At 29.4% G+C, this 14,768-nt stretch overlaps 1 long non-coding RNA gene across 1 annotated transcript; it reads left to right on the plus strand.

The window, feature by feature from the left end:
- Positions 1-315: 315 nt before the first annotated feature.
- Positions 316-1,292, plus strand: LOC145955290 (uncharacterized). Its single transcript, XR_014431916.1, has 2 exons — positions 316-821; positions 986-1,292. It is a non-coding gene; the product is annotated as an uncharacterized LOC145955290 (long non-coding RNA).
- Positions 1,293-14,768: the final 13,476 nt, after the last annotated feature.

Raw genomic sequence — 14,768 nt, forward strand, 5'->3', positions numbered from 1 at the left:
TAATAAAATAAATAATAATAATTAATCTTTTACCTACACGTCCTTCCTTCTCTTTCTCATAAAATAATTAATATAATACAATATATATATATATAATTAAACATATTCCTTTCTTTAATCAAATAACATGAACATAATAATAAAATACACTTTATAAAATAACTCCTATTTCACTAATTAAAATAATAATTATAAATCAAGCTTTATAATAAATAGAGCTCATATAGATAATTAAACATATTCCTTTCTTTAATCAAATAACATGAACATAATAATAAAATACACTTTATAAAATAACTCCTATTTCACTGATTAAAATAATAATTATAAATTAAACTTTATAATAAAATAGAGCTCATATAAATAATTAAATAATACCAAAATTCTTTAATAAATACATTTAAAATATTAAAATAATTATATAACATAATATTAATATAATTTTATGAAAATCGGAAAGTTACATTTTAAGTATAGGCTTCCTAGGAACATAATTATCTCTCATCGTTCGAAATGGAAATATATAAGAATGAAGTTATTAGCTATCCGCAATGTGTTTTAGTTGTGAGCTTGTTCCTAAATTTGTGCATCTTTCTTGCCATTGTATTTTGGAGGGGTAAACAACCGATGTTTATTCAATAAGCTCTTTTCTTGTGAGGATTTATATCAAGAAACTTATTAACAGAAACTAAAAAGAGCTCATGGGAGTCATAAGCTAAAGTGAGGTCTGTTAAGTTTTTCCAAACACCCCTCCGATTTTTGTTTATCTGGATACTTGCATAACTAACATCCTTGGTTTTCACTTTGTTTACCATAAACAGGTTGGTTATACTGTAACTATCATTTCATCTCTTAACTCTTTTTCTTTGCATTTTTCACCTCTGGACTCTCACTGGAGATTGTACAATATTATTTGAATATTTAAAGGTTAGTTAAATAAGTTACTCATTCATATTTCTTATACAATTGACTTTTTATTTTGCAGGGCTGGTAAAGATCATTGATGAATCAGTAAGTGTAAATGTTAAGAGTAAGAAGGAATGCTAAAAAAAAAAAAAAAAAAAAAGCAAGGCGTAGCAGTGGTAGGGACTGTCGATGGGGTTTGTCGGTTTCCACAAGGGCTTAATGATTATGGCTTTGTGTCAATGTAAGGTTTCGTATGAGTTGGGGGTAGCTCTTTTGTTTGGATTGTGATTTGTTTGGCATGATATGTGATTTTGGTTTTTTGGAAAAATAATAGACCTAGATTTGGAAAGGTTATACTATATAATGCACGTGTTATATATTGGTTATTTGATGTTGTCACTTGAGAGAGATTCCACAAGCTCAAACAAGTTTAAACCGCGAGCAGACTCTATTCATATGTGGATGGAAATGATTGAGATAATTAAAAATATAGAGACTTAAATTTAATTTTTATTACGACTATTTTTTATTTAAAAAAAATACTCTCAATAATGTTAACTTATGACCCTACCACGAGATCCTCCGGTCCACCAAATCGTACCTTGTGTTACCTTGACAGGACTGCATCACCATGCACCAACAATGGATCCCATTTCATTTGCACGGTGCAACTTGGTACAAATTAATGGAGCAAACACAGCCATTGGTTTTCCCTTAGCTTCTCATTGGTCCCTACTTTTCTATTAGTAATCCTACTAAATGAGACTTGTGCCAGAATAACTTGAAAAATAAAACTGTTTTTAAAAATAAATATTTTTAAATAACAATTTACTCAAATATATTATTTTAGACACGTTGAGAGAAACTGTTAGATTCTTTGGCATCATTACTACTGCTGTGTTTGGGAGAGATAAAAGGCAAAAAGTATGAGAAGAATTGAAGTGAAAATAAAGTTATTTAATAAAAAAGAAGAATGAGAGAATAGAATTTAATTTTTAAGACATTATTTAATTTAAAAATTAGTAAATAAAAGTATTATTATTATATAATTATAATTTATTATTATTATTTTATTTTAATAAAAACTATATATGTATAATCAATTATGTTGTTTAATATAATCCATTATGTATAATTGTATAATATGTTAAGATAATTTGATCATACATATTATATAATCGTGTGTTATTCAACAAATGTTACAGTTTGTTGCATTTTTTCAGAAAAATGTGAAGTTATTTTGATACAACTTTTTCATTCTTCCTCTACACTTCATTTTTTCCAAACTAACTTTTTTACTCATTCCTTCTCTTCCTCTCTCTTTCTTATACACCAAACAAACCTTAAGGATGTCATCATGGGGAGTGATGACTTATGTAAACATGTTCTGTCACGGGGCAGGTGCTTTGTGTTGTCATGATCGGTGATGGTTTCTGTTTCTCGTATTTTCAAATTCTGTTGATGGTAAAAGATGTGTGGACATGTACTGCTCATTATAATTATTGCAGATGTGTCCCACCAGACTTTTCCTTATTTGAAGGTTGGGTGTTGGGTGCTTATGGATCTTTCTTCTTTTAAGTGCACTAGCAAGCTTCAACTGGCTTTTTTTTTCCTATTATAATATTTTTTTTTATATTTTTATATGAACCTAACAATAAAAATTTCCCTAAGTTATTAAGGTTGAAATTATTTTAGAAAAAATAATTGTGTAGGAACTTTTGCCTTGATCTTCTATTTAATTTATTAACTTTACTTATTTATATAGCTTGTTTGTTATTTAGTAGTTGTTAATATAATGTGAGCTAATTATATATGTTTTTAGCCTTTTTGAAAAATAAATAAATTTTAATTTTTTTTCTTTGGTGAATTGTTTAGGCAAACGTACTTTAAGAAGAATCAATTAAAAATTATGAGGTAAAAAGTAGAAGCTATGTCTGCCTTAGTAAAGCAAAAAACAATAAAACTACATCAAATACTCTTATATTCACATTAAGAGATAATTCAAAATTCGCTAATTTATCTGTAATTTGGTTGATTTCTCGAAATTAAATCACCCATAGCTGTGTTGTGTTGAAAGAAACTATACTCTGAACTATCCTATAGCAAGGATGATGGAGAATAGCTTAATGTGAAGAATCATTGCATTGATGGAATTAGACTCCACAAAGAGTCACCGCAGCTAGCAAAGGAATCGGACTCCACAAGGATCTTTCTGAACCTTTTATTCATAGCAATGACAAGTGAATTTTGATTTTCGTTTCTCTAATATTTAAAAAAAAAAACAAATTAAATTTTGTAAACATTATTTTTTATTTTTGTAAAATATTTTTAGTCTTTGTAAAATTAATAAATTTTATTCTTTGTTATCATAAAATATTTATCTTTGATTTTCATCTATAAAATTTAAAGTCTTTATTTTTCTTCCTTAACAATAATTTTTAAATCTAAGGTAGATAAATACTATTTATTTTAAAGACATGTTTAAACTTTCAAAGGTGTCAAACACTAATATGATATTACTAATGATTGAGGGTAATGCTTAAAATGGTCGGTTAATCTTTTAATAAATAAATGAGTAATCAAAAATGATTACATAATAATAAGAATTTAAAAATTGAAAAATAAAATAAAATATAAGGACCAAAATCATAACTTATTAGTCATTTTTCAAGAACTAAAATCATATTTAAGCGTAAATATATTTTAGTCTTTGTAATAGGCTACTTTTGATTTTGATTCTTATAAAAAAAAAATTATTTTTCATCCTTCTAAAATTGAAATGATTGTTGTTAGTCCCTAGTATTATGTGTTCATTATTAACTAGTGTGTTTACCATATGCGTAATCCCTAGTGCCCCTAAAAATTATTTTTGATATTATGTTAAAATGAATACTTTTATTTATTTATAAATCCTTATGTGACACTCTTTTACTCCACATAATTTAATAAATAGTATAAAAAAATTTCAAATAAATAAAAATAAATTATAACAATTTTTTTCATGTGTAACACCTCATTTTTCATAAAATATAATATAAATATTTTATTAATAATTTTGATATTTTTATTTTATTAATAGGGATTATTAAATATTTATTTTAATTTTGAAATAATTTTACAATATATTATATTATATTTTATTAAAGAACAGAATAATATTTTATTAAAAAGAGAAGGAATCTTCAGGATAATTGTGGTTAGTATGTTTTAAATAGATGGTTAAAGGGAGGTTAGGTTTTTTTTCCTTTAAAAGAGAAGATTTCTAGTCAAACTCTTTTTATGTCTTTATTTTCACGTACGCACTTTAGCGTCAGAGAACAAGGGGAGGAAGGAAATCACTACAGATCGAGCCATGCACCCGTCATCTAGAGCTTATCCAAGTAAGAGGAAAGTGAGAAACCTCGCTCTGGTTGTGAGTTTATATATCAGGTAGTGTGATCGGCCCCAATTCTATGTTTGTTGTATGCTCATGTATGAAGGGTTTTTCCTAATTGCTTTTGTTTCACTTTTTGTTCTTCTTGTACGTAATTAATTGTATGAATTGCTTGAATGGATGATTGATTTAATGTTTTGAGATTGTAATTGTATGATTTGAGATCTCTATGGGTTTCTTGGGAAATCTCAAGGGAATACATTGATGATTGTACGAGGAGATTAACTGGGTATGTAGTTATATGTGTAAATTGTGTCTTTTAGAAGTATAATGTAACCTATAGAGAGTTCTTACCAATTGGATTCAGAGAAAAGAGTTTGGGTGTGAGTTGTGTCAAATTCTGGAAATTCTAATATGAACATACCTTGATATTTATTTGATTTCTCTGCATGTGATTAATGAAATTAAGTTCTGACTATTGGGTTATAAAGCAAATGTTCAAAGCTACAGTTTAGACTCACGAATCATGCAAAAATGTTAATGAATGACTGAGTTATGTGAGTTAAAAAATGAACCTCATATTCTGTGTGTGAAATATAACATGCATACATTGTAAGCTTTTCTAGTTGCCTTAAATGGAAAAAATAGGTTTTGTAATCTTCATAAAAGTTGTAGCGTCAGATGTTAGCTTTCAAATTCTATTGGAATCACCTAAGAAAGAGGTCTAGAACTTAAGTTATCATCAAATTAGTGAGCAAAGGTTAGGTTGTCAGATTTTGGTTGAAATGTTATGGTTTTGTACTTATTTAAAATAGTATATGGAATATTTAACTCTTGAGGTCAACATAGAATTTACAGATAATTTTGTTAGCTTTCTAATAAAATAAAGATCAACTTCATAGCATATATATAGCTTTAGCTAAGGTGTTTGGATCACACGACATTTTAGAAGATTAAGTTATGAAAATGTAGTATGGGAGTGTGTTATTGATATGTTGTGAGCTATATATGAGTTGTAGTGATGTGATTTCTTATGCCATTGATTGATAATATTTAATTGATATATTTGAATTGTTAATTACCATATTGAGAATGGTTGATGATTTTATGATATGGGATTAGTTTACAATGAATTAATGAGATAATGTGAAATGTTATGCATAGAGTCTATTTGATATACATCATGTGCATAAAAATGTTGTTGTAAGGGTACGATATGGAATACATCACCAGGGAAGGTCCCTTGTGTAAAAGCTTGGAAACCAACCTTGGGGATTGCTCGGTTTAGAAGTCTCAATCCTACCCTCGTGAGCATGGGGTGTATCTTGCACGGCTTAACTATCCCGATCAGGCCCTAGTAGTATGTCCTTCCAATGAGAGTGCGTAGAAAGTGTGACCTAGCATGTACTCCTAGACTACTCTAGTATGTTGCTAGCTGAAATGCACAAGTGTGATGTGATATTTTTAATAGCACCGCATGCATGATAATATGTAGTCCGTGTCCATTGCATATGCATTATAATCTTATTTGTTATTGCTTACTATGCTATGAATGAGTTAAATATGATGATGTGTAATTATGTATGCTATATCATATTGTATGTGTTGTTTATATTTGGCTACCCAGTTTGTATTCTTGCACTATGAGTTAGAGTAAAATGTTTGTCACTCATTTTTCTTTTGTGTTGTCTTGTGATTTTTTTCAGGTAATCATCAGCATGGTGTTGAAGATATGGATGATGAGGCTTAGTCCTCAACGTTGAGTTTTGCTCTAACACTGGAGAATTAATTAGGACTAGTTAGGATTTGATTCTTGTTGTTTACTTTGAGTAGTTTAATTTTTAATTTTTTTTAATTGTTATTTTAACTAGGTCTAGTTTATGTTAAAATGTGATTCTCTATACCTGTGTGAATTTTGAGTTTATTTATAAAATTGATGTTATTCAGTTTTATATTGTATTATGGAATACGGGATAGAGGATGTCACGTCATGAAAACTGTAAAAGGGTTCACATCCATAACCATTATTTAAGCCATAGAAAACTTATCAAACATTTTTTAATTAAAATAAAGCAACCTCTTAAATCTAATAAGTTTTAACAATAAAAAAAAGTTAAAAAGAAATCCAACTTAAAACAAAATATCATTTATCCTAAAACTCGACCCATTTTTCCAACAAAAAGGATTGGTTGGAATTGAATAACATTGTGAATGGATTGAATCATTACTAAAAATTGGAACAAGTGAAGTTAGAACCTTTACTCCACCCTACTACTGCGATGTATAGTCAATTGATATCATTTTCCTTCTTCGACTTCAACATCTTTCGGTGATGTACCAGAGTATGAACCTTGGTCCCTGAGTCCATCCTCTTTTGATGATGACATATCAAATTACTCTCCTCGGTCACTAGAGGTTTCTAAGGACTATTCAGAGCGCCCTTTGATTATTCTTCACCCGACCATTCAGTTGGCAAGAGTGGTCTGTACCTTCCCTCCAGGCAATGGTCTCTTGTCATTATCTTTGGGCAAGACTAGGGCTAGAGTGACAACATTACCTCAAGAAGAGAGTGAGGAGCACACAGAGATCGGGGAGGACATGGAGACTAAGGAGGTTCCAAAGATGTTAGAAGAGGAATTCAATTTGCAACAAGATATAATGTACATTTTAACATTTATTATCAAATAGTGTACTTATTTAAATTAAGTTATAATATTTATTAAAGGATAATGAAAAATCAATCTACTAAACTGTTATATATTAAATACAAATTTCTATCTTGTACTATAGTGTTTTTAAGAATTTTTCTTCGACAACAAGATTTGTAAGGATTCTTTTAACTTCTTATCTAATTCGATTTTTATTATCATAATTATTTATGAATTAAATATTTATATTTTAAATAAATTATCAATAAATAAAAATAATTTTTTACTAAAATATAAATTATTTATCATAAATCTAAAATATAATTTATATATTTAAAAATATCTACTTATACAAATTTTAAATATAATTTTTATATTCAAACTTAGTATTTATATATATATATATATATATATATATAATTTATAATTTATTATAAATTTTAATTATATAATAAACATATTTGTATATTGTACATACTAAAATACTAGTACTTCTAATACTACATAATTATTTTAGTATTATCTATTTAAATAATTAATGTTTAAAACTTAATACTTACTATCAAATAATGTATTTTATCAAATAAAATATTATTAGTTATGTTAACTTTTGTTTATTCACAATTTATAGTTCTCCTTATATTATAGAGGTTAAATTATATTTTTATATAAACGTATGTTATTTTTACTAAAAGGGAGAAATATATTTTATATTATTTATCTATTTTATGTGAGCTCTATTTTAATATAAAAATGATTTTTAAGTAATATTTGGATTATTTACTATAACACTAATTTTATGAAAAAATATGTTTTATCAAGAGTTGACACTATCTTTGAAGTACGTTGGAACCCTCCCCCTCTTGGTTGGATCAAGTGCAATACTGATTGAGCTTTCTCTGCTTATTCCTCTACAGCGGCATGTGGCATAATCTTTAGAGACAACATGGCAAATTTGGTTGGATGCTTAGCTGAATTAGTGGAGGTCAGATCAGCCTTGGAAGCAGAACTTTTGGCTATTATTCGTGTAGTTCAGCTTGCTCGCGATCATGGATGGATGTCCCTTTGGCTTGAGTCAGATTCTTTGCTTGTCATCTCGGCGTTTTACAACCCTTTATTAGTTCCCTGGTGATTGTATATGCAGTGGATGAACATGTTGGTTTTTGTTAGGAGTATGAGATTTTGTTTCTCTCATTTTTATAGGGAGGGAAATGGTTGTGCTGATAGCTTAGCAAGGTTTGGTCTTATACACCCTAGATTTTTTTGGTGGACCTCTTGTATTGTTTCTTCTTATTCTAGGGATAGGGGTGGTCTTTCTCATTATAGGTTCTCTAAGGCGAGATATGACTAACATTTGTACTTGTATTTCATATTCTTTTTTGATTTAGTGTCATTTTGATATGTTGTAGATGATTGATGTGGATTGAGGTGCTAACCTAGTTAGGATCTCTTTTCTACATAGTGATGCCTTAGCATATCTATCTTTTTCAAAAAAAAAAAAAAGAACTATGTTTATGATATTTATTAAAAAGGAGGAAAGGTATTTTAATTATATTATTTTATGAGAAAGGAAGGAATGATGTAGTAGTCTTTTACTAATTTTTTTATTATTATTTTATTAATTTGAGAAAAGGGTGGTTATTAGAAGTTACCAGAGTCATTTCACCTATTCACTCCTCTGACTCATTTTCTTTCTTACGCCTTTTTCTGAAGAACAAGGAGAACCAAGAGAATAGGAACAATCAAATTCCGCTTGTGCCTCATCTTCTGCTCATCAAGGTAAGGGGGAGTGAGAAACCTCACTCAAAGGGTGTGAGAATAACTGTTGGGTAGCAGGATTGACCCTTAATCCCTTGCTTGATAGGAACATGCACTTTATGAAAGTTTTCTGTTTTTCTTTCTGATTGTTTTATTGCATTCTTTGTGTGATTCTAAGTGTGAACATGCGTTCAATTTCAAGAATATATAGGTTTTGATATGGATTAGAGTACTCTATGGATTCTTATGGGAAACCCTATGAAAAACAGACAAATTTTAAATGTTTTCTGATTTTCCTTCTCAGTTTTCTGTTGTATTCCTTGATGGTTACTAAGCATGAATGTATGTTTAATTTTGAGTTTGGATATGTTTTGATATGGATTAGAGTGTTCTATGGGTTCCTACGGGAATCCTATGAGAAACAGGCAAATTTCAAATGTTTTCTGTTTTGGCTTCTAAGTTTTCTGTTGTGTTTCTTGATGTTTATTGAGTGTGAATATGTGCTTGATTTCAAAAATAGATAAGTTTTGATATGAATTAGAGTGCTTTCTGGGTTTCTGTGGGAAGCCCTATGAAGTGAAATTAGGGATATGATCTTTGGATGAATTTTGAGGCATTATATGTAAAATTGATGATGGATTCGTGTTTTGGATAATATTTGGAGTGTTTTTATCGATTGAAATATATTAATAGGATAGTTGTAAAAAAATGCATGAACTCATAAAGTTGGGTTTATGACCTTTATGCTTCCTATGTTATGAATTGCAAATTGAATTCGTATGATGTTGGATAATTTCTTGGTATGGTTTATGCGTTATTCTGATGTATATGCCTATGAGAAGTTTCTTGTATGAGACTATGAATATGATGAGATAATGTGAAAAGTAAATATGAGACACGAGACTTGATGTTATGTGACAATGAGACATGATATATGAGAAATTATGAAAAGTGAAATGATAAGTCAATGAAGTGTGAATCTGTGACATGCATCATGTGCATCTATGTGACGGGTACGATGTGGAGTACACCGTTAGGGAAGGCCCTCCTTGTGTAACAACTTGTGGGAGTCCTAGGGGATAGTGCGATTTAAATGTCTCGATTATGCCCGTTTGTGAGCACGAGACGTAACTTGCGCAGCTTCACTATCCTGACCAAACCCTGACAATACATCCTTCTAGTTGAAAGTGTATGAGTATCTCCCCACATGTACTCGTAGACTACCTTAGGTGTGTTGTTTCAGCAACACACTAGTGATATGTGATATGTGATTCGCGCCACATGCATGCATCTCTGAGTCGAGTCCATAACATCATTGCATGATGAATGATTTCGTATATGGTACTATTGTATGTGTAACTTGAATTTGTACTTGATTAATGTGTTGTTATGTCTGTGTTTGTTATGATTTATGTGTGTTGCCTAACCGTTATTTCTACACCTTAACCTGAGTGAGATGTTTCTCACTCCTATGTTTGCTCTATGTATGTCTTTTATTGTTTTGTAGGAGACCATCAACATGAGGATATTGTTGACAAAGTTTAGGCTTCAATTGGGCGTGGTCTGATAGGACATGTGACATCAGGGTATAGTTAGGACTAACCTAGGATGTTCTTTCCATTAAACTATTTTGAAAATCTTAGTTTCTTTTCTTTTGTAATTTCTACATTGGAGTTATGGTTTATGAGTTGTGCATGCGAATTTTCTACCTTATGATATTTGAGACACTTGTTTTATCCAAGAAAGATGTTATCAACTATGAAAGATTTTATTTACTCAGAAAATTATAGTTTACATTTATTGTGTATTAATGTTGAGGTAAAGGGTGTCACAATGATTGGACCCTGTGTAGGTACATCCTTAATGAGTCTACAAAGATGACTTGAGAAACCTTTTAGAACAAGTTTAGAAACCTTAGTTGACCTATGAGTAACCCTTAATGAATCCTAATTTAGATATATTGAGAATGACTAATAGATTGATAAATGAGATTAGTAAAAGCCAAAAGCTAAGTCCATTTTGTTAGTTCAAGTAGAGTATTTGAGTCAAAGTAAGGAAAGTCGTTTTGAGTTGAGGTATAAATGAAGTTCTAAGATTCCAAGATGAATTGAGTACACCTAGTGTTCCTGGTTTAAACAATATGAGCTTAAAGGAAGGCTACAAGAGTATTATAAGAATTCACCCCAAAGTTATAAAGACATACCAAGATCTTAGAAGGATGGTCGAAGTGGAAAAATTTGTAGTTAAGTTATTTATGCATGTAATATATGTTAGAAGCCTAAGGAAGAATACCAAAATCTCTAAATTGCAACCTTTAGGCATACTAAGCAAGAATGTGATTACATGGGTTGCTATATAACATAGTTTCTGCTACAAACTTTAGACTTACAATTAGATTATTTTTCTTTGGGGAGAACTTCACAAAACTTTAATAACCATGTTAGATTAAGTTTAGCTTATTACCTTTGTACAAATAGCCAATATGATAGAATTATGTAATCCTTAAAAAATCCCCTTGAAGATTTTGCATAAGATTTAGAGGTAGTTAGGCTCATACTTTATAGACTCTAAGTACAAGGAGGTGTGATATACCTTTATGATTTGTTAGAACCTATAGGAAACCTCATCTTAGGACATGAAGTGAGTTAATAAACCATTTGTAACAATATGATGAAGATCATGTATTGCTAGAATTAACTACTTGAATTGAAGTTGGTTTGACATTAAGATCATGCATGCTTACTCTATATTTATTTTGCTCTTACAAAATCTTAATATGAATGAGGAAGTTTCTAATTTATAGCCTTACCTCTTTTCTTTCGAACCATTATAGTATCTTCAGTATTCCATGACTCAAAAATTTTACTCATGACACAATCCATATTCCTGAGTTTGTAATAGCTAGATAAGATAAAACCATACCTTTAAGACATTACCTTAAGAGTTAAAGACTAGGAGCAAGACCTACTATTGTGGCAAGTTCTACTCGAGAGCTTAAGAACATTATGAAGCATTATCAAAATAATTATATAACTACAAAATTTGAGCACGAAATTTTTTTAGAGAGAAAGTTGTAACATCTCATTTTTTTAAAATAAATAATATATAAATTAATTAGAATATTGAAAGGGAAATATTTTGTTCCTAAAATAAAAGAAGATAAATTATAAGACTTTGGACCAACTTGGAGACTAACTCAAAAAGGAAAATAGTGAAGGAATAGGTCATTAAGCGTATTTTTGAAAACCTCGAATGCTCACAAAAAGAGAGTTAGAGGAGAACATTGGGAGAAGCACAGACTAGCAACAATAGTCACCAAAGAAACATCTTTCCACAAGAATTGTTACTCCAGTTAAGGGGGAGTGAGGTTATGAAATCCTTTTGACATATATGAGGGATAAGGTAGAAGAACAAACCTTAAGCCCCATAAGTTGTATGTTGAACTCATATTATTGTGTACATATGAAATTGTGAATATATTATTACTCTATTTACGATTTTTTTATGACATTCTAATTGATCTATTTGTATAATAAGTTTGTACATTTTTTAAGATTATGATTATTCATATATTAATTGGGGATTTTGAATCGGATTGGATGGATCTTCATGATTTAATGTTCTAACAATTTTTATTGAGTATGAATTTTGTACATTTCTTATGAACATGTGATGCTATAATGAGTTCTAAGTATGATTAATTGTGTATATGTGTACTTGTGAATTATATGAAAATTCTTATTTATAGAGTAATAATCATTTTGTATGTTTTAAAAGATAATTAAAAGGTTGAGATGAGATACTAAGAATTAAAAGAATTAATTGATAAATAATGTTCTGAAAATTGTATATGCATTACTAATGTTGTTTGAAGAATTATCTTGAGTATTAATGAATATTGTAATGATAGATGTGTGTGTGTGTGTGTATATATATATATATATATATATATATATATATATATATATATATATATAATAATGGGTAATGATGTGTAAGATTATGAAATCTGTTATATTGATATCTATATCTATGATGATGTACGAAGAGTTATGTTGAAATAGCATTGAATGAATATGATGGATTATGTGATGAAGTTTATTAAATTGATATGTTGAATGGTTGAAATGTGATGATGTGTGTTGTGATAGATTTGATGAGGATGAAATATTATGATGTGATGAATCATATTATGATGAGTGCTTTGATGAGACGAGATGAATAAGTCCAATGTCTTAGACTACTCGAGAAGATGAGTTATGTATATTGTATGGTTATGATGTGTGTGTTGAGTCCATACATTTATGTTTTTGTTTCGCAAGATAGTTAGAGTTTATGGAGGTGGGATATCATAGGTCATCTACTTGTGCCCCAAGGATGTTATGGTTGGGATACATCTAACGAGAATGAGAGGCTATCATGGCCAACTATAACACTTGGACAACATCTTGATACTCATCCCCTAGTTGGGGTGGTTCAACAAGCTCACTATTGATAGGTGATCCCTACATTATTCGATGAGGTGGTCTCGTTCCATTACTTCTGTACTATTTTGTATTCTTGATGATGGGGAGGAAATTGGTACCACATGCATGAAAAATGTTAAGGTGAGAAACTTAAACATATCTCTAACTATGGAAAAGTGATTTTCAACCATTAAATTTAATCAATTTTAGATTAATGATTAAGATTTCTTTCTTTCTTTTTATTTTTCTTATCCCTACCTTCCTTAGTCAAGTAGTATACTTCCAGCTAGACCTAACCACCACGAACCACCATGCGCGTTATTAAAGGTGATTATCAGTGGTGGCATTTCATTTTCTTTTCTTTTTATCCCCTTTGACCATTGTGGGCCGCCACTAAAAGCTATTCTAGCAACACTTTCCTTTCTTTCTCATTTCTCTTTACTTCTCCCAATCTATAAATTTCAATGCCCAAAACAACAACCTCACCCTACCATCCAAAAATCAAATCCTAACCCACAAAAATATCATACCAAAACTCATAAATATAAGAAAAGAAAGGAAAGAAAACTCCTTCAATTTGAAAATTTAATTTTATATATGTTAAATTACACTTTGGACTCTTTTATTCTTGTTAATCTGCAATTTCGGTCTGTCTATTTTAAAATAGAGACATTTAATTTCTCTAATTTTAAAAATGCAAAATCTTGGTCCCCATCAAATTCACATCCAATTGTTATGTTTTAATATTCACACATACTTAATTGATGTGACATTTAATAACATGATATTTAGAAATAAAAAAAAAACTAAAAAACCATACATATAAAATTTATTAATTAATAAAACAAATACCAATCATTCATTCAAATATATACAAACAAGGACATTTTATAAATTATTTTTTGAAAATTATTCTTTCATATCATGTCACTAAATATCAAGCTATATAAGTGGTGACATGTTATCAAAAAATATTAAAACGTAATAATTAATGAGCATTAAATTGATGATAAAATCTAAATTTTGTATTTTTAATAATAAGGGACTAAATGTCTCTATTTTAAAATAGAGGGACAAAAATTACAATTTAACCTTTAATTTATTTAAAAAAAAATCATATTTTCAATGAATCGTGGATCGATTCATTTATCTACGAACTTAATGGGCTAGATAGAAGCCAAAACAACATTATTTATTTTATGGATCAGACTTATCCGACCCGTTAAAAATGTGAATTTCCCGGGTCAAACCAGTTCATATACCCACCCTACATCCATATTAGTAGTCACTTTACACACCTTTATTGAGTGTACTCTTTTAGTAGGAGAAACTTCATCCTTCCCTTCAACATTTAGTGGGTCAACAATATTCTAAGCAGAAAAAGGTAAAATAAAAAAAAACAATGTTATAGTATATTCTAAACAAAAATAATTAATTAAATATAATATTTGTAGATATGTAACTTTCACCAACTTACGAGAACACTAGATAAAGGTGCTCAAGGCCTATTCCACTCTCTAAACCTCCTATGTGGTATCAAAAACTAAAGCCACGTCATGTTTGATATCAATGTGAGTGTCCTCAATAAAGGGATTTGCAACAACACAAGATTTTTTT

The sequence above is a fragment of the Cajanus cajan genome, chromosome 2, assembly GCF_000230855.2.
Source record: "Cajanus cajan strain Asha chromosome 2, NIPB_CcT2T_4, whole genome shotgun sequence".
NCBI lineage: Eukaryota > Viridiplantae > Streptophyta > Magnoliopsida > Fabales > Fabaceae > Cajanus > Cajanus cajan.